This window comes from Triturus cristatus, chromosome 4_1 (assembly GCF_964204655.1).
Source record: "Triturus cristatus chromosome 4_1, aTriCri1.1, whole genome shotgun sequence".
Lineage (NCBI taxonomy): Eukaryota > Metazoa > Chordata > Amphibia > Caudata > Salamandridae > Triturus > Triturus cristatus.
The window spans coordinates 404261169-404283827 of record NC_140585.1 but is presented as its reverse complement, the minus strand read 5'-3'; positions in this window follow the sequence as shown (position 1 = coordinate 404283827).

Sequence of the window (22659 nt, the reverse complement as noted above, 5' to 3'; positions counted from 1 at the left end):
CGGCTCTGCTCAGAAATCTGCGGTCGGTGGAACTGCAAGGCTGCCCCGGGGGGTTGCGAAACAGCCCCCCTAACAGGGCGGCCGCCTTAGTGCCGCATGAAGGCACTGGGGGCAGCCGGTCTAGTCCCTGGGCTCAGCCAGGGAAGTCGTCCTGCGAATGGGTACTTCCGGGGGAGGGGCAGGGGTATTTAGGCTGTCCCCGCCCCTTCCTCGCCCTCTTGTCCCTCTCGTCTCGCCTTGAGCAGGTCGCTGCTCGATCGTCTCGCCGTCGCTGATTGTTCGTCGTGCGCCCTACCTCCACTACTTCCATTGATCATCCGGTGATCCTCTAAGTCGCGGGATTCCGTCGCTAGGGATTCGTGTGTGCTTAAGGACGGTGTGGAAATAAATTGGGGGTACGGACCAGACACTCGCTCTAGCCTTGTGTACGAGAGTAAGTAGGGGCGGGCGTGGCAGATGCGCGTTGGGGGTGGGTGCCGGGCATGTGTTGATGGGATGCAGCTCACGTTGGCTTTCTCTTCCAGTCAGGTGTCCCATTCCCGAGTGATGGACAGCGAGGGTACCCCGGCACTCTTCTCCATGACGTCACAGGTGGAGGAAACGCAGCAAGGCACCGCACAGGACGCGCAGTTAGCGGCATTATCGAACTGGCCAAGACGAAGGGCCTGGCATGAGCCGCGGACCATTCGGGGGTCATTTCCGGGGGTACGCCATCGGGCCAAGAATCGCTAGACGAGGCAGGGCCATCCCGGTCCAAGCGTGTTGGAAAAACCCACTCCCACACCGGAAGGGTGGTGGTGGTGTTCTCCCAGACACGCTGTGGTAGCTTGGCTCGAGCGGTAAGGAAGGCACCGTGTTAAGCATACGTCATACCCACACAATAACCATGCGTGCATCCGTTCCAAAAACGACACTACACCTTAAAAATTATGAAAATATCTCTGTGTTTATCTTCTTTTCTCTTAGTTGCTGATTAAATAAATAATAATACAATCACAGTACACAAGCTTCTCCTTAAAAAGTGCAGGTCAAATAAATAGTAACACTTTACAGGTGCAATAAATAGGATCAGGTCAAATAAATACTGTGAGGGAATAAATACTGTACAGAAATAAGTTAGCTCAGGACAATAAATACATTACAGGAATAACTTAGATAAATACAATAAATACAGTACCCTCAATAAATAATATCAGCCAACCATGACATTTGTAGAATCAGATCACATTTAAAATACTATGGGCTGATTTGGCTCAGTCACAGCTTGTGGTTAGGTGGATGGCCTGTGGGTGTCTCACCTAGCTTGGGTAAGGCTGAGGCTAAAACTGAGGTAGATCAAGGGTAATCTAGGAATCTGGCTCTCCCAAACTACACAACCCCTCACACAGGTCACTGTATCAGTCTCAGTCCACCCCTGGCACTTCCAGGCTGGTTCTAACACCTCTTTATCCCTTAGGATGGTCTCTTAGAGCTCCACAGGGCCTTAGGCGCCCTCTATTCCACTTACTGCCCTTTCTATGAAGCTCCGACGCCGCTGGAGTCGTGTCGACGCCGTGAGGCGGCTCCGGTTCGATGTCGGCGGCCTCGGCGCAATGTCAGTTCTTGACGACGTCGATAGGCGGCTCCGGTTCGATGTCGGCGGCCTCGGCTCGATGTCGATCTCCGATTCGATGACGTCGGGCAGTCTTGGCTCGATGTCGACTTCGGGCAGCTCCGGTTCGATGTCGGCGGCCTCGGCTCGATGTCGACCTCCGATTCGATGACGTCGGGCTGTCTTGGCTCGATGTCGACTTCCGCCGGCTCCGGAGTGCGACCTCCACTCCCGACCTCCGGCACGATTCCCTTCAGGTTCCGGCGACTCCGGAGTGCGACCTCCACTCCCGACCTACGGCACGATTCTCTTCAGGTTCCGGCGACTCCGGAGTGCGATCTCCACTCCCGACCTCCGGCACGCTTCACCTCGGTCTCCGGCGACTCCGTAGGGCGGACTTCACTCCCCCGTCGACGCCGCTCACTTGACCTGAGGTGTCTTCCTCCTCGACCTCTGGTACTCTCCACGACCTCCATCGGCGCCCTCTCTCGACCTCTGGCGGCTCCGGGTACGACGTCTGCTTTCCAGTCAGCGCCGCTTCTCCACCTCGGGCTCCAGGTCTCAGGCTTCTCGACGTCGGACTCCAGGGAAACCAATAAACAGGTCAGATTCTTGCTTTTCTTTACTTCTAAGGCCTGTTCCTGCTGTCCAGGTCCTTAAGATGCTTTTTCTTGCTTTTTCCCACACAGGGCTCCAGGCTGGGCTCAGTCAGTAGGGACTAGTATCAAGGGTGGGTTTATGGACCCCACTCCAGGCACAAGTTTCCACCCCTGCTGCCTCACTCCTTCCTCCTTCAGGTTTCTGCTGCTCTCCCTTCACCAGTCAGGTGCCAACTGCCAGCTCCAACTGTCAACTCTGGCTTAGCTTCCAAACATTCCAAACCGCCTCCAACTGTCACAGGGTTCCAGAATGTTGCAGAAGGTTCTAGTAGGTTCCAGTGGGTTCTGATGATGTCACAGGTGGCCACCATTTTGTGCTCCAGGCTCTCAGACAGAAGTTCCAGGGGTAGATAAAATGGCTCCCTGAATCTGCATCAATACGAAAAAGTCTGGTGGTTCCCAAAAAGGAAAAATTCTAACAGGGTTTGAGGCAAAAGTGGGACAAAATAAATAATGATGAGGAGGGACCACCCAAAGGGCTGACAGGTCTAACAAAGCGGATTCGCAGGGCCACCGTCAAAGACTTCCCGTTGGAGGTGCCACCTCACAAGAGCCGCCCGGCGCTACCACCTAGAGGCGCATCGGGAGCTGCTATACAGACTGTGTCGGTCGGACCCGCCCCACCTTCGTCCGCAGGCCCATCCCAAACTAACTTTGCCACCAATGAGGACTTGGGTAAGCTCACCGATACGCTGAAGAGCTTCATGGAAGAGGTCAGAGCTGGCTTCTAGAGGGGTGGACCTCCAGGGACATCCTCACCAGCAGCAGGCGTGGGTGGGGGAGTGTCCCCGTTGGCAAATGTTTGGGCAATTCAAGGGAAGGGCAGTCAGGCACTTAACTTGCCCGCGGCAGTGAACGTCTCTGGCAGCAACATGAGCAAGAGCGCGGAGGTAGTAGCTGCCAGAGTAGCAGCACCTTCCAGGCTGGAGGTGCCGCCGGTGGGGCTCGCCGTGCTAGGGCACACTGAAGTAGGGGGGGAACAACGGGATCCATCTGGGGTTGAGTCGCCAGCGGCACCTTTGAGTCCTGCCTCCCTGCTGCCGGGCACCTCCGCCACTCCAGCCGTTACCTCCACCACCAAGCAGCTTCAGATCACGGCTAACGCAGGGCCGGCTCACACAGCAGCAGCTAAAAAGGCCATCACACACGCTCCACTACTGTCAGGGCACAGCTCACTGGCCTGGGAGGTGCCTATTGCAGTGAAGGAATTCATATGGAGGCGAGAATTCCTGGACATATTTTCATTACTTTTGCTGGGCCAACATGGCCAAGATGCGCGCAGGCTAGGGGGGAAGGAGGAAGACAAAAATATTAGGTTCCAGCAGTGGCCGGAAAAAACCATAGACTCTTGGCTGTTGGCCTTTTCCATCCTCCACTCTGTCATTTTGGAGAAATTCCCTGAGCAGGGCCAGGCGCTGGTAATGTACCAACGACTGATTCACACTGAGGCACAGAAGTGGGGGGGAGAAGGGTGGCTGAACTATGACAGAGAATTCCGAAAAAAGATGGCCATATGCCCTGAGATGGAGTGGGACCAGAAGGAAGTACAGTTGTGGATGGACCATATGGGTTCCCGGGGAGCACAGAACCCAGTCGCTCCGACCAAGGGCACAGGGAGAGGGAGTGCTCAGCCTGGGAGCAGCCAGCCCAACACCAACCCGTTCAGCCAGTCCTTTCGGGGGGCGCGCAGGGGAGGTGGCAGAGGGGGAGGCAGGAGAGTCATTCCTGGGACATGCAACCTTTTTAATGCTGGCGCATGCTCATGGGGGTTCAAATGCAGATTTCAGCACGCATGCAGTAAGTGCGGAGGTCGTCACACAGCAGCATCGTGCCAGGTCAAGCAAGACAGGAAACTGGCTGAGTCCTCTAAGCAGGCCAGCTGAGTCTGCACGGAACCCCACCACTAAGCCTTCTCCGCATATTCAGCGCGCTCTCTTCCCCCCCAGTGGATATATAGACATTCCCCATTCGCTACCCTGCTGCGCGTCCGCATCCCACGCCCGCATGGGCCCATCTCCGGTCAACCTTGGCCAAATGCTACCCCTCCTGAGGCTGTATCCCAACCAACTTGACAGCGCGCTACTGCTGAAAGGGTTTTCTGAGGGATTCATCATCCCATTCGTGGGCGCACCATCCAGTAGGGAAGCGGAGAATCTCAAATCCGCCAGAGACCTTCCGCAGGTATTACATGAGAAAGTCTGGAAAGAACTAAGACTGGGGAGGGTGGCTGGTCCGTTCAGGGATCCTCCGCTTCAGAACTTCGTGGTCTCCCCGCTGGGGTTGGTACCCAAGAAAGAGCCAGGAACCTTTCGACTGATACACCACCTATCTTACCCGGAGGGGGACTCTGTAAACCATTGGCTGCAAGAGGGTGCTTGTTCTGTGTCCTATTGTACGCTGGACGTGGCTCTGGACCTTGTCAGGAGGGCGGGCAAGGGAGCCTGGTTAGCTAAGGCTGACATTGAATCGGCTTTCCGCCTGCTACCGGTGCACCCTACCAGCCAACACCTGCTTGGCTTCAAGATGGACGGCCTGTACTATTTTGACAAGTGAATGCCCATGGGGTGTGCAGTCTCCTGTGCCTTTTTCGAGGCCTTCAGCTTGTTCTTACAATGGGCTTTTCAGCAATCCTCGGGGGTGACTGGGGTCTCTCATTACTTGGAGGATTTTCTATTCATAGGGGTAGATGGCTCCCAAGAGTGCAGGACAGCCCTTTCCAAGTTCCAGTCTCTCATGCAGCAGCTCGGCGTTCCCTTGGCCCCCAAGAAAACTGAGGGTCCAGCGCAAGTCCTCTCCTTCCTCGGCATCGAGATAGACACGGTTGCGGGTGAAGTTAGGCTCCCCTGTGATAAGGTGCATGACTTGAGACAGCAGATCGAGCTTACGGTAGGAAAAGAAAAGGTCTCGCTGGGTGTCCTTCAGGGGCTGCTGGGTAAACTCAATTTCGCTGCTAGAATCATCCCCGCAGGTAGGGTCTTTGCGCATAGGTTACCCCGAGCTACTTCCCAGGCAAAAAAGAAACATCATATCGTCAAGCTGAGCAGGGGCATGCGGGAAGACCTACTGATGTGGGCCGACTTCCTGAACGACTTTAACGGGTCGTTCATGTGGCGGGACCCTTGGCGCAGCAACGCAGAGCTAGCGCTCTTCTCAGATGCGTCCGGTCGGGAAGGGTTCGGCGTGATCATGGACAGAGAGTGGTGTGCCGAGAAGTGGCCTAATGCGTGGCATAAGAAGAAAGTCACGTCCAAGATCACTGTCCTGGAACTCTTCCCCATCGTTGTAGCCTTCCATCTTTGGCCCAGGGCCTTGTCAGCAAAAAGGGTCCTGTTCTGGTCAGACAACCTAGCCGTCGTACAGGCCATAAACACTCATTCAGCCTCTTGTCCCCTGGTATCGTGTCTGCTGCGCGAACTGGTGATGGCATGCCTAAGAAACAATGTAGAGTGTAGGCCCAGGCACATACAAGGGGTGTTGAATGTAGCCGCTGACTCTCTCTCTCGTTTTCAGTGGCGCCGTTTCCGGGAGGCTTGGCCGAAGGCGAGAGAAGAGGGGACCCCTTTCCCGCCACACTTGTGGCTGCTGCTGAAGTGGGACTGCGGATGAGGGAACTGGGGGAACAGTCCTTAGCCCCTAGGACAGCGAGACGTTACCGGAGCTGTGTAGCGAAGTTTTGCGCAATCACCAGGACCTGGGAAGGGGATCAGGATGGCTGGAACTTAGGGTGCAACAATTCCTCTTGTGGGCCAAAGGTGGGGGGAAGACGCATTCATGGATCTTGGGTCACCTGTCCGCCATCAGCCACCATGCCAAGTTATTGGGACAGCCAGACCCCACTAAAACCTTTGTGATCAAGGCGGCACTGCAAGGGTGGGCCAGGATGCAGCCGTGCGTGCCGGATGCCAGATCGCCTATTGAGTATCCTATCCTTCAGGGGATGATAGATTGCATGGTTAGGGCCACGCACTCAGGCTATGAAGCTGCGTTGTTCTCGGCCTGCTTCGCCCTGGCCTTCTTTGGGGCTTTCAGGATCGGGGAACTGGTGGCAAGATCTAAGGCAGACAGTTCAGGGGTGGCTCTGAATGTAAGGGACGTACACCTGGACACTGACAGCATCAGAATTGGCTTGAGACAGTCCAAAACAGACCAAGGAGGGCGGGGGAGGATGATTGTGTTGCATAGCTTAGGGGACGACAGATACTGCCCAGTGGTCAGGCTCAGAGCATACTTGGCCCTTCGCCCAGGGACAGCGGGTTATCTACTGGTCCATTCAGATGGGGTCCCGGTCACTCGATTCCAGGTGGACCACATCATGCAGGCGTGCCTCCGCTTATCGGGGCAGGTGGATGGCAATAAGAAATTCAGTAGCCACTCCTTTAGAATAGGGGCGGCCACCACGGCTTTCCTGGAAGGGATGCCAGCAGAAGGGATCAAGAAAGTGGGGCGCTGAGAGTTGCAGTGCTTCAAACGTTACATCCGGCCCTAGGTGAGGGACTAGGACCTCGGCCCGGGGCGCAGCCAGTATTGGCAGTAGGATTATGGGTCGCCCTCGCTACATCAGCCTTGTGTGCAGTGAAGGAATTTATGTATATTTGAAGTGTTTTGCTGTGTGGTATTGGTCAATAAAGTACGTTAAAAAAACTTCATTTCTTTATTTAGCAGGAACCAAGGTGTGGGTAATTGGCCATTCAAGCATCGCGAGACTGGCTCGGTGGGCGGAGGTCAGACAGTGGCGGAATGGCTTCCTAGCCACAGACATCACGTGGTTGGGCTTCCCAGGCATGCGCTGGAGTGGACTGACAAGAAAATTGAGGCTGAACTTGTTGGTGATTCACCTGGGTGGGAACGACCTGACTTCATTGGGCAGAAGAGCCTTGCTCCAGGCAATGAGGGACACCTTATGCCAGCTAAGCAACATCATGGGGTCATGCGAATTGTGGTGGTCAGAGATGACACCACGTACTGTTTGGAGGAGAGAACGTTCAGGGGAAGCCATTGAGGTGTCTAGAAGAAAAATTAACCGAGCCATGCGCAGTTTCACAGAGCAAAGAGGTTTTGGCTAAATCAGGCATGGGCTCATTCACGCCAAATCCACAGGGTGCCTGGAGGGTGACGGGGTACACCTCTCTAGTTTAGGCATGGACCTTTTCCTACTGGACTTAGGGGAAGCTTTGGCTGCAGCAGGTTGTAAGTAAGTAGGCTACCTTGGTGGGGGGCCCTGGTAGTGACGGTGGCCACTCCCAAGGCTGTGGAGGAGTTACAGGGCGATCCAGAGTCTGTAGATACCATGGGGTACTTCATGCAGCAGCACAGCGTGGTGCTAAGCCAGGATACCCAGGGATGTCTAGAGTTGTCCCCTGGAAGAATTACGGCGCCCCGTTAGTCCTACGGGCGGTTGTGGGTCTGAGCAACCGGGGGCTGACAGCATACGCTCCGCCCACCTCTTTCGGGGGGGGGGGCCGTGAGTAAGCATGTGGACTGGTGGTCCACGGATGGGAGGGGTGGCCCCTCCCAAGTTTTGGTATGCACCAACCGGCGACTGCCATGGTGTAATTTAGGCTTATCAGACGGGCAGGCTGCTAGGGGTTGGCCTGCCCTGGGATCGGATCGTCCGTAAGAGAACCCACCATGTTTGCATATTGGTTATGCTAATAAATGTGCAGCAATATTTCTCCACTTACAAAAAGTGTTGTGTGGTTTATTTATGTATTTATTATGTGTTATGTGACAACAGTTGCCGATATTGGCACTATGCAAGGCTGCCCTGGGGGGTTGCGCAGCAGCCCCCCTAACAGGGCGGCCGCCTTAGTGCCACATGAAGGCACTGGGAGCAGCCGGTCTAGTCCCTGGGCTCAGCCAGGGAAGTCGTCCGGCGAATGGGTACTTCCGGGAGAGGGGGCAGGGGTATTTAGGCTGTCCCCGCCCCTTCCTCGCCCTCTTGTCCCTCTCGTCTCGCCTTGCCCGCCCCTCCGCTTACCCAGCAGACGGAGGTACAAGGAGGGGGGTTAGGCTTTCTAACATGTTATTTTGTGTTGCAGAAGGAGTTACAGGGCGATCCAGAGTCTGCAGATACCAAGGGGTACTTCATGCAGCAGCACAGCGTGGTGCTAAGCCAGGATACCCAGGGATGTCTAGAGTTGTCCCCTGGAAGAATTACGGCGCCCCGTTAGTCCTACGGGCGGTTGTGGGTCTGAGCAACCGGGGGCTGCCAGCATACGCTCCGCCCACCTCTTTCGGGGGGGGGTGTGAGTAAGCACGTGGACTGGTGGTCCACGGATGGGAGGGGTGGCCCCTCCCAAGTATTGGTATGCACCAACCGGCGACTGCCATGGTGTAATTTAGGCTTATCAGACGGGCAGGCTGCTAGGGGTTGGCCTGCCCTGGGATCGGATCGCCCGTAAGATAACCCACCATGTTTGCATATTGGTTATGCTAATAAACCTGCAGCAATATTTCTCCACTTACAAAAAGTGTCGTGTGGTTTATTTATGTATTTATTATGTGTTATGTGACAACAGTTGCCGATATTGGCACTATGGGTATTGGCACACTGAATACCAAGGCTGAGTTGTTCTAAATTCACCCATGCCTCTTTAGTCCAATACCAGACGCTCTCTGTCAGTTTATTTCTCGCCAGTGGCGTAGCGAAACTTGAGGGGCCCTCCTTGCAAAACACATGGAGGCTCCCGATCCCCCCGGTGGCCTGGCCCACCACCTACAACTTTGCCCCACCACCCAAAAATCTGGCATATTTTGATTTGAATCCTCCAACATTTAAACAAAATGCCTCTATATTGTCTTTCTCAAAGTTCTAATGAGAAAGTGGGAAATCCTCTTAACATATAAGCTACACCATTTGTAACAATACTGTCAAAAGCAGATTATTTAACTGAGGCAGCAATCAGAACAATGCCAAAGAGCGGTCCTATTGTCTCAGGAACTGCAGCAATCAGAACAATGCCAAAGAGCGGTCCTATTGTCTCAGGAACTGCAGCAATCAGAACAATGCCAAAGAGCGGTCCTATTGTCTCAGGAGCTGCCTATGGCTGAAGAATAACTATGTAGGGTCTGAATTAGAATGGATATTAATGGACAATAACATGAAACTTTGAAAGACAAACCCAAACCTGCAATTCCATAAAATCTCGACTGACAATCAGTGGTGGCTGGTGAAATGTTCTGTGGGAGAGCACCGTGCAATTAAAGCAGGGTTTGGGAGGGTTCTCCCCCCGAGAAAATTGTGAAAAAAGAGTGGGTAAATGGTGCATTTTCAAGCAAATTTGAGAAACGAGGTTAATAAAGCTATTGTGAAAGTACAGCAACATGGTAGCTGCTTATTCAGTATGACCACAGAGCTTCATAACAGACTTCAAGATACTATGCTGAGAACCTCACAAATTGCTTTTTAATTTAAACTGCAAACAACTAAACAAACAACTAAACAGGTCACAAACTAGCAGCATTCAAGAAGAAATGTTATGATTAACGTATTGTTCACTTTCTGTAGACAAAATCTAGAGAAGTAGTCATTCTGCACTTCAAAAAGTGTTAATGTTTATATAGCGGGAACGCGACCCAGAAGTATTAGCGCGGCTGGCTTTTACATGAGCGCGCCAGTCAGTACACACGGAGGACACAATCGGTATCAGTCAATACAAGATTTAAGGCACAAGTATTACAGACAAGTACAAGCAACACCATAAATAACACTGCATGTAGAATAAAACAAACCATATCAGCAAGTACCTAATGACAATCTATACAAACTGTAGTTGGTAAAGCAAAAGAAAAGTGCACATACTTTCAAAGTGCACAATAAAGCAATCACCAGTCTGGCAGTAAAGAAAAATCAAGCATATTTAGTAAAACAATTAACTTCTTGCATCAAGGTGAAAATACATTCAAAGTGCATGATAAAAACAAGTCCAACAGTATGCAAAAATGAAGCCAGGTTAGTCAAACAATTCCCTGTTTGGTGTGTGCATAAAAGCACATGTATTTCAAAGCAACTTGTAAACAATAACAACGACAACACCATACAATAATCAAACCAGTTTAAACTAACAATTCCTTTTTTGAAGGCTCAATTTTTTCAAAGTGACCAGCAAAACAGTAACAAGTACAGCAGGCCAGAGGCATAGCTAGAGCTTGTGGTTCCCGGGGCTATCCCTCAGATTGCCGCCCCTGGGGGCGGGTGTTTGCTGGGGAAAAAGGACGGCAAGCACTTGAAAGAGGACCGAGAGACACGTAGTATCGCCGCTAATAGTTACCTCGATCATGCAAGTTACATGCACATACATGACACGGTCCAAGGCTATAATACAAAAAGGGGGGACAGGAGGGGCTGATTTGATGAGGTCCAGTGTACAAACCCCAAGAGACTGTAAACAAAACAGGGTACAAAGTTCCTCTGGCACGTAGAAGAGATATCGGGGAGCGAATAAGAAGAGAGGAAAAGTTAATCCTCCACTTGCTCCCGAGTGTAGCCAAGGGAAGAGCAGTGGGAATTCCCTTGGTGGAACTAGAGCTCTCACACACCCAGCGAACTAGGTGTCATGCTTCATCATATGAGCTTGCCCCTCGTCAGGTCGGCGCTGCAATACCTGACGGGCTCCCGAACCGGGGCTCTTTATCGGGGATCTTTTTGTTCCTGCCGGTCGGTGCATGGGGGTGAGGGGCCTAGTGTGTGTAGATGTGAATAAAGTGAGTTAAAACGGGTCAGTTAGCCCTAGTCGGTATTTATTCAGAAGGTAAACTGCCCGATTAAAATGGTGTAGAGTGGCTGTGTACTAGAGATAAGGTATCTAGTCGTGTAGCTCTACTCTAAAGACCAACATGTTTCATGCCTTGTATGTCAGGAGGATCTGGGCACTTCTTCAGGATCAGAAAAACCTATCTACACTACATGGTAAGGTGCGTTCTACATACCACGTTCTCAGGTCCGTGACCTGAAAAGTAAGTTAGGATTAGTTAAGCATGATAAATATGTCTCTTCTTACTGCTAACAAATATCATCATGGATTGGTGAAATGAGAGTACTGTCACAATCATATAATAGACTAAAGTCACCGTACCCACAGGTAGTTCAAATTCAAAACCTATACCGTGAGGTGCCTATGTGAGCTAAGTGCGATCAGTATTGAAGAGATAATAGTAAGGTTAAAAACTGAATAACAGTTATATATTGCTCATGGAAAGGCTTTAAGCGTAACGGGAGTAGAGATGTATTGGCTAGACTCACCTAGTCTGTGACTAAAGGTTACTAGCAACAGTCCTGGCGGTAATATAAAATGGACACTGATTGGGTCCTGTAAAATATAAGTAAAAATCAAGGCTGTACAGTTATGGATATCAGTGAGAAAAATTCAATAAGCAAAAGTAGGCAGTGAGCCTACCAAGGGATGAGCGCTAATAATGGGTGCATGAGGGGAGCTACCTCGACCCGTGTAGGGCGAATCCCACTCGAAAACAACCACGGCCCGGTGACTAGGGTGGTGAGCGGTAATGGAAATTCCGCCGCGTGTCAAAAGTTCACCGGTCGGGTCGGGAGGGAGGGGGATTGCACTAGGGGGAGGTGTACACCAATGCAACCCAGGTATATCTCTCAGCGGTGGGGTCTGTAACAAGGTGACTGAGAGTTGGTGAAAAAGCACTTACCCGCGTCGATTCACGCTAGGCTGAGTCACCTACCCTGCCGCCAGGAACCGGGGTGGAACCTGGTAGAGGTTGTGGCGGGAAGATATACTATGCATCTCCGAGGTGAAAGGCATCGTTACGTAGGGGGCGTGTGACGCGCATGGAGCGTCATAGGAGGCGCTCGCGTTTACCACGTAATGTCAAAAATAAATTAGGAAAAACCTTCCACAGTGGCAAGGGAACTCTCTATTTGTTGTACTAATGCAGTGCCAGGTGAAACAATGCAAGGTGGTATAAAGGTTTGATGTAAATAGCGTCAATTCTCATGTAAAGGTAATCCTAATACTAAGTAGCACCGCAGTAAAAAGGTATTATGGGCCCATAGGGTGGCAAAGTGGGAGCATATAAAGGTCAAAAACCATCTGGACAAGACAACATTCAATCCAGGGGGCAAGTGAGGCCATAAATAGATAGACGTCCCGGTGCTGGAATGCTCACTCCATGATTGTTGAGGTGATGGTTAAGGGAGTGAGCCCCATGGGATATCATCGTTAAGTCCCTCAGTATGGGATGATAATCTATGTACCCATCTCTGTTCAATCCTGAACAGTGATGGTTTGGAAATCTGTGAATGAGCTTTCAATACAATCCAGTGTATTGAATCTGGGGAATGTTGAGCCTCAGTGTAGTGTCTGTACATTCTAGTTGTGACTCGTTGGCAGCGTATGTTGCTCCTATGTTCAATTATGCGTGTTTTAACTGGTCGCATGGTCATTCCTATGTATTGTAAACCACACGGACAGGTGATCAAATAAATGCACTGTCTGGTGTTACAGTTGGTATGTTTTTGGATGCACCACTTGAAGTTTGGTCGCAGGTTAACTTCTTTGGTTATTGTCGTATATTTGCACGCTGTGCACGTGCCACAGGGGTAGTGTCCTTTGACAGGTGGTAAGCCCCAAAGATTTGTTTGTGTAGAATTAGTGTGAATCTTGGGTCTCGTGTGAATGAGAATGTCTCTTAGACTGCAAGTTTTCGTGTATGCAAATCTTGGTTTAAGTAACTGTAAACCCCCTGTATTTAAAATACCCCAGTGTTTCAAAATGATCTTTTTAGTGGGGGCTGAATTAGGTGTGTATGAAGTAACACATGTAATTAAGTCAGTAGGAGGTTTTTGGTGAACCTCTAGTAAAGACTCTCTAGGGTTGTTTCTTGCTCTCTTCATTGAGTCGTTGATAACTTTAGAGGGGTAACCTCTAGTCTTGAGATTGGTAGCCAATGTGGCTGATTCTGTTTTATAATCAGCAGTGGATGTGCAATTGCGTCTTATGCGCAGGAACTGGCCGAAAGGTAGGTTGTCTTTGAGGGCTCTAGGGTGATGGCTTTGGTATAGGAGTAAGCTGTTGCGGTCAGTTGGTTTCCTATATAAAGAGGTAGAGAGATTCCCCTCAGTCAACCTAATGTTCAGATCAAGAAATGCAACATCGGTATCTGAAATAGTATGGGAAAATTTCAAAAAGTTGTTCCGATGGTTAATCCATTCCACAAAAGCATTACATGTATCGATGGAACCATGCCAAAAAATTAGAATGTCATCAATGAAACGTTTCCAAAGTTTCAAATTGTGGAGATAGGAATTGTTGTCATTATTAATGACATCTTTTTCAAATGCTGCCATATACAGACAGGCTAGACTAGGGGCAAAGGTGCTCCCCATCGAAGTACCCTGGCATTGATGGTATAATTGTCCTTTGAATTCAAAGAAGTTTTCAGTTAAGGCCAGGGTTGCACATTCCATGATAAACGAGATGGGGGTTGTGGAATGCCAATCCAAGGAACTCAGAGCCGCTTCTACGACTGTCAAGGTGTCTCTCTGCGGAATCTTTGTGTATAAAGCCTCCACGTCAAGGGTGACATGGAATTCAATTTCGCTAGTGTCCTCTGTTGACTCAATGATTCTGAGGATATCTGTCGTATCTCTTATGAAAGAAGATATGTTTCTCACTAAATGGGCCGACCAGGAACCGGGGTCGTGCCTTTGTGTATCTTAGGCAAGGTGTAAAAGGCTACACAGTTGAATACACCGGTGACTGGCAGTGACTGGCAGTACAAAAGAGAACACACAGACTGCATGATCTATCTGGGGACTCAGAAAAACCGCATGTGACATCCATCAGAGAGCTGCGGGAACAATTACCTGGTAATCCCCTCAGCACAATGCAAACATGCACATACATGACACTGTTCAGGGATCCATCATCTACAGCTGACATTAAATGACCATTCATCATGGTCCCCCCATTAAAGCAGTGCACTTTGTGATCTGCATGGTACATGTTCTTTGCAGCAGGCACATTAACCCTCTGTGCTACCTTTCCAGGAGTCAACCCTTCCACTAGACAAAACTCGGATCTCTCTCTAGGAAGAACATTAATCACCAAAGTTATCATGACATTTTTATTGTTTCTGAGAATTGCTGGAGGCCAGGAAAGAGGCAGCAAGTTTTTTTAAAACCATAATATACTTGCAAACACTACGCACCCACCCGAAATAGGTACCCAGTGCAGTCACACCGTTCGCACCGCCCTAACCTGCTCAAGGTTCATGTGAACTCAGTGACAGAGTCACAGTGACTGGATCACTGTTGCTCTAGGGTGTGCTGCTTTGTAGTCCTGCTCACAAGACTGGAGATGAACTTCAGTATGGATTGTGGTAGACAGGCCTTCAAGGTTAACTCACAATTGACACCACTAGGGTACACCTGCTTGTGCTAAGACATCAAGCCTTCTAAGGTCTAGTGGGGCCTTCTAAGGTCTAGCATGGGAATATGTTCCCTCAGTAGAGTGGTCTGGTGGACTGGTCATGAAGGCTGAACCCAGTTCCCCAGTTCCAAATTCGACAGCTCTGGCCATAGTGCCACAGCCTCTCCCCCACTGAACACCATACTGCCCCACTGAGAGAAACTCTCACTGCCTTCAGCTACAACCTAATTGTGCCCGCTATAAACACTTGGATGTGGCTCAATTCAAATTATGCACTTGATAAGAGTAATATGCTGCCTAAAAAAAAAAAGTAAAAGCAAGAACTCATAGGGAATGCAAGATTAAGTAAAGCATGTGAAATGTAAGCAGAAAAAACATGGTTACCATAACGATCTCTCACTCACTATTCAGAAATCAGCGAGTGGTTTTACCTGAAAAGTTAAGGACATGACTACAGGGCCCTGAAGGGAACCGTTTCAATGTCCATTGCTTATATCCTTAATAAACGTAAGCAGTATGGTTTAAAAAGACTACATCCATAAACAGAGACATTGGAACGCATTTTGTTTTCCAATCCACCCATCAACCAGGTATTGCAGTACCTCCAGGAATGGTGAACTTCCCCACCTGGGGACAACAATGCTGTTCAAAGAAAGATGAGAAAACAAAAGTAGCGCTTCACTGCAAAGTCTGTAAAGTGAGGCTGATGTGTTTGGATGTAAATAAAACCAATCTGGCCACTTTGCAACCACTCTGTCTTGCTTTATTTAGTTATGTATTTATTTTTAATATTTAAAACCTTCTATTTCTCTCCATCCCGCTGCACTTTGGAATAGAAAAATGTCAGAAAAAGGGCATTTCCCCCAAAAGTGTTTTTCTTTTTTGGATCCATTTCACAGGGAAGCAACTAAATGAAAGAAGGAAGGAGGTTGTGAACCGTTTCTTCAAGTTACGGTTTTCAGTAAGTGAGGAGCAAGACAGAAAGAGAGGGAATAATAGGAAGAGAGGGGGGGGGACAGCTGCCAGCACAAAAAAGAAGAGGACATTGCCCGAGTCCTATTCCTTCTCTGCCCGTCCCCGAAAGCAAGCCGAGCCTTATCTGAATGCCTTTGTCCGCCCCTAAAATAGTGCCGCCTGGGGCGGACCGCCCCCACCGCCCCCTCCTAGCTGCGCCACTGCAGCAGGCAGCAGCATACATAAATCAAACCTATTTAGTCAAACTAATTCCCCTTTTGTTTGTGCACCACCACAGAAACACTTATGCAGAGTTTAAGCATTCTGTACCTTTGCTACAATTTGGTTGTTTTGCTAAACTTTATGCACAAAATGTCTTTTCCATGGACCTAGATGTGCCAGCCCACGGGGTAATTAGGGCCATCATATTCGCAGATGGCACCAGGAACATCTTGCAGTGGTTTCCAAACTTTTTAGACCAGCAGCTCCCTTGACTTATTGGCCGTTGGCTGCGGCTTTCCATTACGTTACTTTTTTGGGGCTGATGGGGAGGGTGTATGCCTGGCCTTGGGTGTACTTCAATTTTTCTCCTTGAAAATAATTGAGATGAAGCCTGAAGGTGTTCTAATCAGAGATGTCATCCTACTAGTCATTGTGTCTGAACGGGAGGGTAGGTTAGATAGATTGACTAATGGGTTTGTGCTCTGTATGGGAATTACAAAGATTTTGTTTGATCATTTACATGTGTTTTTCTGTTGGATTCGGCGACTCTGACATTGGTTTTTGAAAAATCCTTCAAATAGCCTGTGACAGCTGCTGTGGCGCTGCTATCCACGACTCTATCTGGACGATCAAATGCCACAAGAATAGTGAGATGGCAAGGTGGGAAACTCCAGGGTGAGATTTATCTAGGCGAGGAGATAGCGGGAGATACTGGGAAGAGGCATGTACAGTGCATGTGCCATGTTCAGTACTCGTCATCTCATGCATCAGTGCACACCGTTGCTTTTAGGCAAACAGTGTTAGACAACGAGAACTGTCAAGTACAGTTGTCTCCTGAAGCCCCAGAGCGTAAACAGCGTCGCTTTCAAGGTGAAGATAACTTATCCCATGATGCTCAAAAATCAAAACATGTGAAGCCGTGGGTTATGGGCACATTGCAGGTAACAACATGTGCCTAATCATGGCAAGTATTTCAAAGTGCTCTCACACAGTCTACATAGAGAACTGTGCGGGCATGCATCCAGAGGCGATTACCCCACCAGCACCAGCGTTGTCTGTGTGTTGGGTGTAGCGCGCATTGAGTGTCTGGGTAGGTAAGCGCTAGGTTAAGTAGCAAGTAGTTGGGAGGTAAAGGGTCGCTGCACATATACCTTGACTCAGCGTGTGGCCCGTCTGTAAAGGGTCTCGTATAAGCAGGGCTTTAAGTAGGATTAAAAAACTAGATGGGTCAGAAAGGGTCGTGGCCGATGTAATTAAGGGCTTGGCTTATAAAGCACATAAACTGAGCATCTATGCTTAGCTTAGTGTGCCGCCCCACTGGTATTTTGCTACTTCTGTCATTACATCCGGATATATAATACAGCAAGTAACATTACACTTACAGCAAGCCAGTACTATTGGCTTTATCAATGGTTGTTAGTTGCATAAGATAAATCAGCAACAACCATGCCTTCGTAGTATAGCATATTGAGAATGCTTCAGTTCTCAAATGGTAGGACTGTGAAAGCACTATAACGAGTCTCTGTGAAGTTACATCAAAGGCAGTGAAGGGTGGTACCGCTGCAGAGGTAAGATGCATTTTTTTCATGGTGAGTGCAAAAAGGGAGACCCCGATAGGGACCCGTCTTGGCACCTGCATATAAGAACTTCCAGTGCTATGCACAGGCAAGACCTGGCCCACTTAAAGCCCTGCGTATGAGTCCTCACTTTGTTCTGTTTGTAAGCCGAGGAATGTGGTCTCCTTCTCAGTTAAATTACTCTACCAAATAGGTCACCGGTTCAAGAATGGCAACAGAGATACGTTTGACCCAGAGTGCTGCTCTTCGGGCAAAGATAAAGAAAAGTGTGTCTGGGATAACTGCACGCCCCGATTGTTCCGAAGCAGACAGTCGGTTGAAGAGATGCAAGGAACATAGGCATAACTATCCTTTAAGCGTTACAGCACAACTATATGGCAGAGGAGCATAGCTGCCGAAAACTGCGCGGTCCCACTCTGTCCAACATGCGTGAGTGTGAGTAGCTGAGAGCTGTCACTGATGAATGGCTACATCAGTGTTAGGTCATGTGCCTTCTTTCAGGCACAACAGGGACTAGAGAGTCATGGGGTGGATATACATACAGACACGTGGGGCACAAGGAGATGCTTCTTGATTGAATGATGGGGAGGGCTTAGCGAAAAATATGGGCTATGTCCTTCATCACTGGGTTTACGTATGGCAAATTGGAGTATCGGTTATAATATTCAGGCATCTCTTCTCGGTTCAGGTATAAAGGTACATACAAGCGATCTTGTGCCTGCAACAAAGCTACAGTCTTGGTACCTAGGATTGAATGTACTTTTGGCCGTTCAAATCTGTAATTAAAACATAGAGTTATATAATTGCATGTTACCTTTTGCAGCTCCATATCTATCGGAGCCACCATAGTGAACCTTGTGCCTTTTAACTCAAAGAACGATAGCTCCCATCAGACACACAACTGCCTACTGCGCAGTACCTACTCTGCTACATGTACGCAACGTGGGCTTACGTCAGTTAGTCGCACCATTAAACGGAAGCGACTACTCGTAAGAGAAATAACCCTTAGCAACAAGATTCCTTTGCTGTTTGTCACGTGATTCCCTCAGATGCCTGAATTGTGAAATTTGAGAAAAACTTCAGGGGCATAACCTATGCCTTTGCAGTGCAGCACAGGCCCCATACAGCCTAAGGACTTCAAAGCACTGAATTCCCATTAGTGCTCACGGCGCCCCTGGCTAGTTTTGATGGTGCACCGGATTGCCACAACGCACAGATTGGGAACCGCAGGCCGCTTGCCGCCTCTGCTGAGTAAGAGGGCCCCTGGAGCGCGTGGTCCTCCCCGCAACACAGGGGCTGCGGGGGCCTGTGTTAGGCCCCTGTGGGTGCCCAGTGCTGCACATTGGATGCCATTCACCTCTTGACAGTAACACTCACTGTGACGTAGCCAATGGGGAGAGTGTTGAGGCAAACGCCATATAGGCTGGCCGCTGGGTACTGTTGCCACAGACAGCCTATCTGCGCCCACCAGCAGCAAATAGGGGGCTATTGAGGGTCAGCCATACTGTCTAGGAATGCGGGTCTACACTGTGATACCACAAGGTCAAAATGCGTCTGATGTCACTTTCATTATCCCTGGCATTTTTGAGCATTGGCTTCTATGCTTTCCGCTTCAAAACATGAACATCCTCACACAGCTTTTCTCTGATGACGCAGTTTCATCGATTTCGAGTGTGGGGTCTTCCTGCCCTACAGTTACATTTCTGCCCTTGCACTAGGAGGGGGAATGGATGATCCGGCCTTACCTAAAATGGTGTTATGTTTTACATTCTGAGTTTGTGTTTCTCTAGTGTTGCAAAGCCGCCCTGGGCACTCCCCAACTTTTTGCTGACTGGTACTGGTGGTACCTGACTGACTGACCCTGGCCTCTGCCTAAACAGCCCGTGCTATTCTGAAAGAGGCCCTTAAAAATACAGTGAAAACACCTACATACACTAGGGTGCACTGTGGGTTAGGGTACCCCTATGATTGGCATGACCTCTCTTATAAGGCCCTAGTACATAATAGGGCAGGGGGATTAGAACTACTTTTAAGTCCCTAGAATATAATAAGGCATGGCAGTTTAGAGGCCAGCAGCCCTTTCTGCGCTTGCATGTGTGCACTGCTGAAGCCTGAGGTCAGTTTAAAAGTAGCCCTGTGTTATAGGGCTGCTTTTAAAATGCAAATTGTGCCCAAACTCGACTTTTGGGTTTGGGGAACTTACAAATTGATCAACTACAATGTTGGGGCAAAATTAAGTGGAAAAATGTTTTCCACTTAACTATGGCTGTATCATATTTGCCACATAATACATCATCTGCTGCATAATCTAAAGATTTCCTCCAAAACAATTTTGTAGCTCTAACGGATCCCAAATTACTAAAAGAAATGTGACTTGTGTTGCTGTGAAGTTTAGGGCCCTTTGCAAAGGTTAGTAAAGAAAACAATTCCTAAGAAAACAATTGGTCCCAGACACTCCTAATGACACTCAAATTAATACCTGTATGAGAGTGTAGTATGCAATCAATTCATACAACCAAAAATGTATAATGTAAAGGCACATTCAACAGGGAAATCTCATAGATAAGAGGCCAACCAAAGTCAATTAAATTGCAAACATCAATTTATTTCCCGCTGAATCATATTCATAAAATGCAAACTTAGGGGCTGACTACGATGGCAGGCGGACTTCAGTACCACCGCCATCGAATCGGGGAATGGGACCGCTGGCCTTCAAGGTGGAGGTCCCACGATAGGCATTACAATGCGACTGCCACTACGGTGTTCGCAGTGCCTATCTTTTACATTGCAGCAGGTGCTGCTGGCTGCATCATCCGCCGCAAAGTAAAAAAAAAAAGGAACATGTTAAATATATCGGTGCCTGCCACATGGTGCATGTCTGAGGGCCAGGGGTAAAGGGGCCTGCTACGGGCCCCCAATGTCCCTTTCGCCAGCATTTCCATGGCAGGTGAACCGCCATTGATAAGCTGGCGGGTAAGGGACATCGTAATCCCTGCTGCGGTGCATGGTAGGCACCACCAGCATTGTAGGAACCACGAGCCCCTCCACCACACCGGCGGTGTCAAGAAGCCCGTCGGTGCGTGGTGGTTGGTTTTTCCGACCGCCAGGTAACCACCCGCCATTGTAATATGGCGGGCTGTGATGCAGTCACCAATGGCGGTGGGACCGCCACCGACGGGGTGACGTGGCGGTCCCACTGCCATTATAATCACCCCCTAAGTTTGGTGTGCATGCAAATCCTACATTGCCAACCCCTGGCAAGTTGCACTGCTAGTGCTGGAAAAAGGCCAATGGAGGTACCAATAGGTGAGGTGGACTGGCCTCAAGGGTCTTGTGACCTCAGTGACAGATTCACTGTCGATCTAGGATGTGCTTCTTCATATGCCTGCCCGTAAGACTGGAAGTGGACTGCAGTATGGATTGTGGTGGACAGGTCCACCTGCGGGTGCTAAGACACCTGGGCTTCTAAGGTCTATCGGGCCTTCTAAGGTGTAGCATCGGAATAAGCTCTGTCAGGAGTGTGGTATGGTGAACTGGTCATGAAGGTCTGAACATGGTTCTCCAGTTCCAAATTCAGCAGCTCTGGCCAGAGTGCCACATTCTCTCCCACACTGAACACCATACTGCCCCACTGAGAGAAACTCGCACTGCCTTCAGCACAACTCAATTGTGCTGCGACTAAATTCAAATTATGCAGTAGACAACAGTAAAATGCTGCCTGAAAAAAAATGAATAACACCTTGGAAAAAGCAAACACTCATAGGGAATGCAAGAATAGGCAAAGCATGTGAACTGTAATCAGAAAAAAACATGGTTACCTTAACGGTTTTAAACTCATTATTCAGAAATCAGTAAGTGATTTTGCCTGAAAAGTTCAAGACATGGCTACAGGACCAGGAAGGGACCCCTTTCAATGTCCATTGCTTATATCCTTTCAAAATGTATGCAGTTTGGTTTAAAAAAGACCACATCCCCAAACACAGAGCCGCATTTTATAAGCTAAAATAATTAAAAAGTTGAAAACGATCATATTAAACGTTTCCACTCTACCCATCAACCAGGTATTGCAGTCCCTTTAGGAATGGCGCACTTACCCACCCTGGGAAAACAATGTTGTTCAAGGAAAGAAGATAAAAAGAAAGTAGCGCTTTCACTGGCAAACTCTGTAAAGTGGCGCTAATGTGTGTGGGTGTAAATAACAGTCTGGCCTGTCTGCTGTCCACTCTGTATTGCTTTATTTAGGTATTTAACTATTTTTTCTCTCCATTCCGAGGTTTTTCTTTTCACTATAAAACGGTCAGAAAATGAGGACATTTACAGCCAAAGTGTTCAGCCTTTTTTGGATCAATTTCACAGGGGAACAAATAAAGAAAAGGAGAGGCAAGAGAGAGTACCTTAAGAGCTGCCTCTTGAAATCAGCACGTAAGCAGGAGCGAGACAGAGACAGAAAGAGATGGAGGAATAAAGAGAGGAGGGCAGCCGCCGGAGGCAGATCAGGAGTAGTGGGCACGGTCCTTGCCATGAAGGAAAAGAGACAGCGTTTATTTTTTCTCCTTTCTCTGCCCTTCCCAGAACGGCTGAGCCTTCCTGCAGCATAACAAAAGGCAGAGGGCGGGTGGCCTCTGACTCCAGGTAGGTCAAGTGCAGGGCCATTAGGTAGCGCTTTCGCTGCTAATGGCCCTGCGATAACAGAAGGGAGAGGGGAAATTCCTTTGTCCCCTCGCCCCCCCCACCCTTGTCCCCCGTGTCCCCCCAACTCCAAAATCTGGGGGGGATATATCCCCCGCACCCCCCACACTTCTTACGCCCATGGCTTCGGGGGGCCTGTGTTGCGCCCCTGTTTATCTATTGCAGGTTTCTACTGCTTTCTTTGTGACGTTTTTCTGTCTTTCTTTTCCTCCATCGTTCCGGGTTTTGTTTTTTCCCTCCGTTGCTTGCTCTCGTAAATGCCTGAGGCGGAACAATAAGTGCGGGCCCCATAAAAGAGAGCCGGTGGCCTCCACGCGCAATCACCGGTTCAAATTAAGCACCGGGGGCAGATGCGGGGTTCTGCTTTTGTCTCTTCTGGGAATGGTCACAGATGAGGCGTCCTTTTATACCACCGATCTCAAATACAGATATCAACGAAAGCAGACTCATGTCTTATTATCTCTGTCTTGCAGATTTGCCTCTTAATGTAGAAGCTTCGTTAGCAGGTGCCCTAAGCAACTTGTTTGCTGTGCCTCAGGGCTACAGCAGACCAGGCATTCAATTATTTT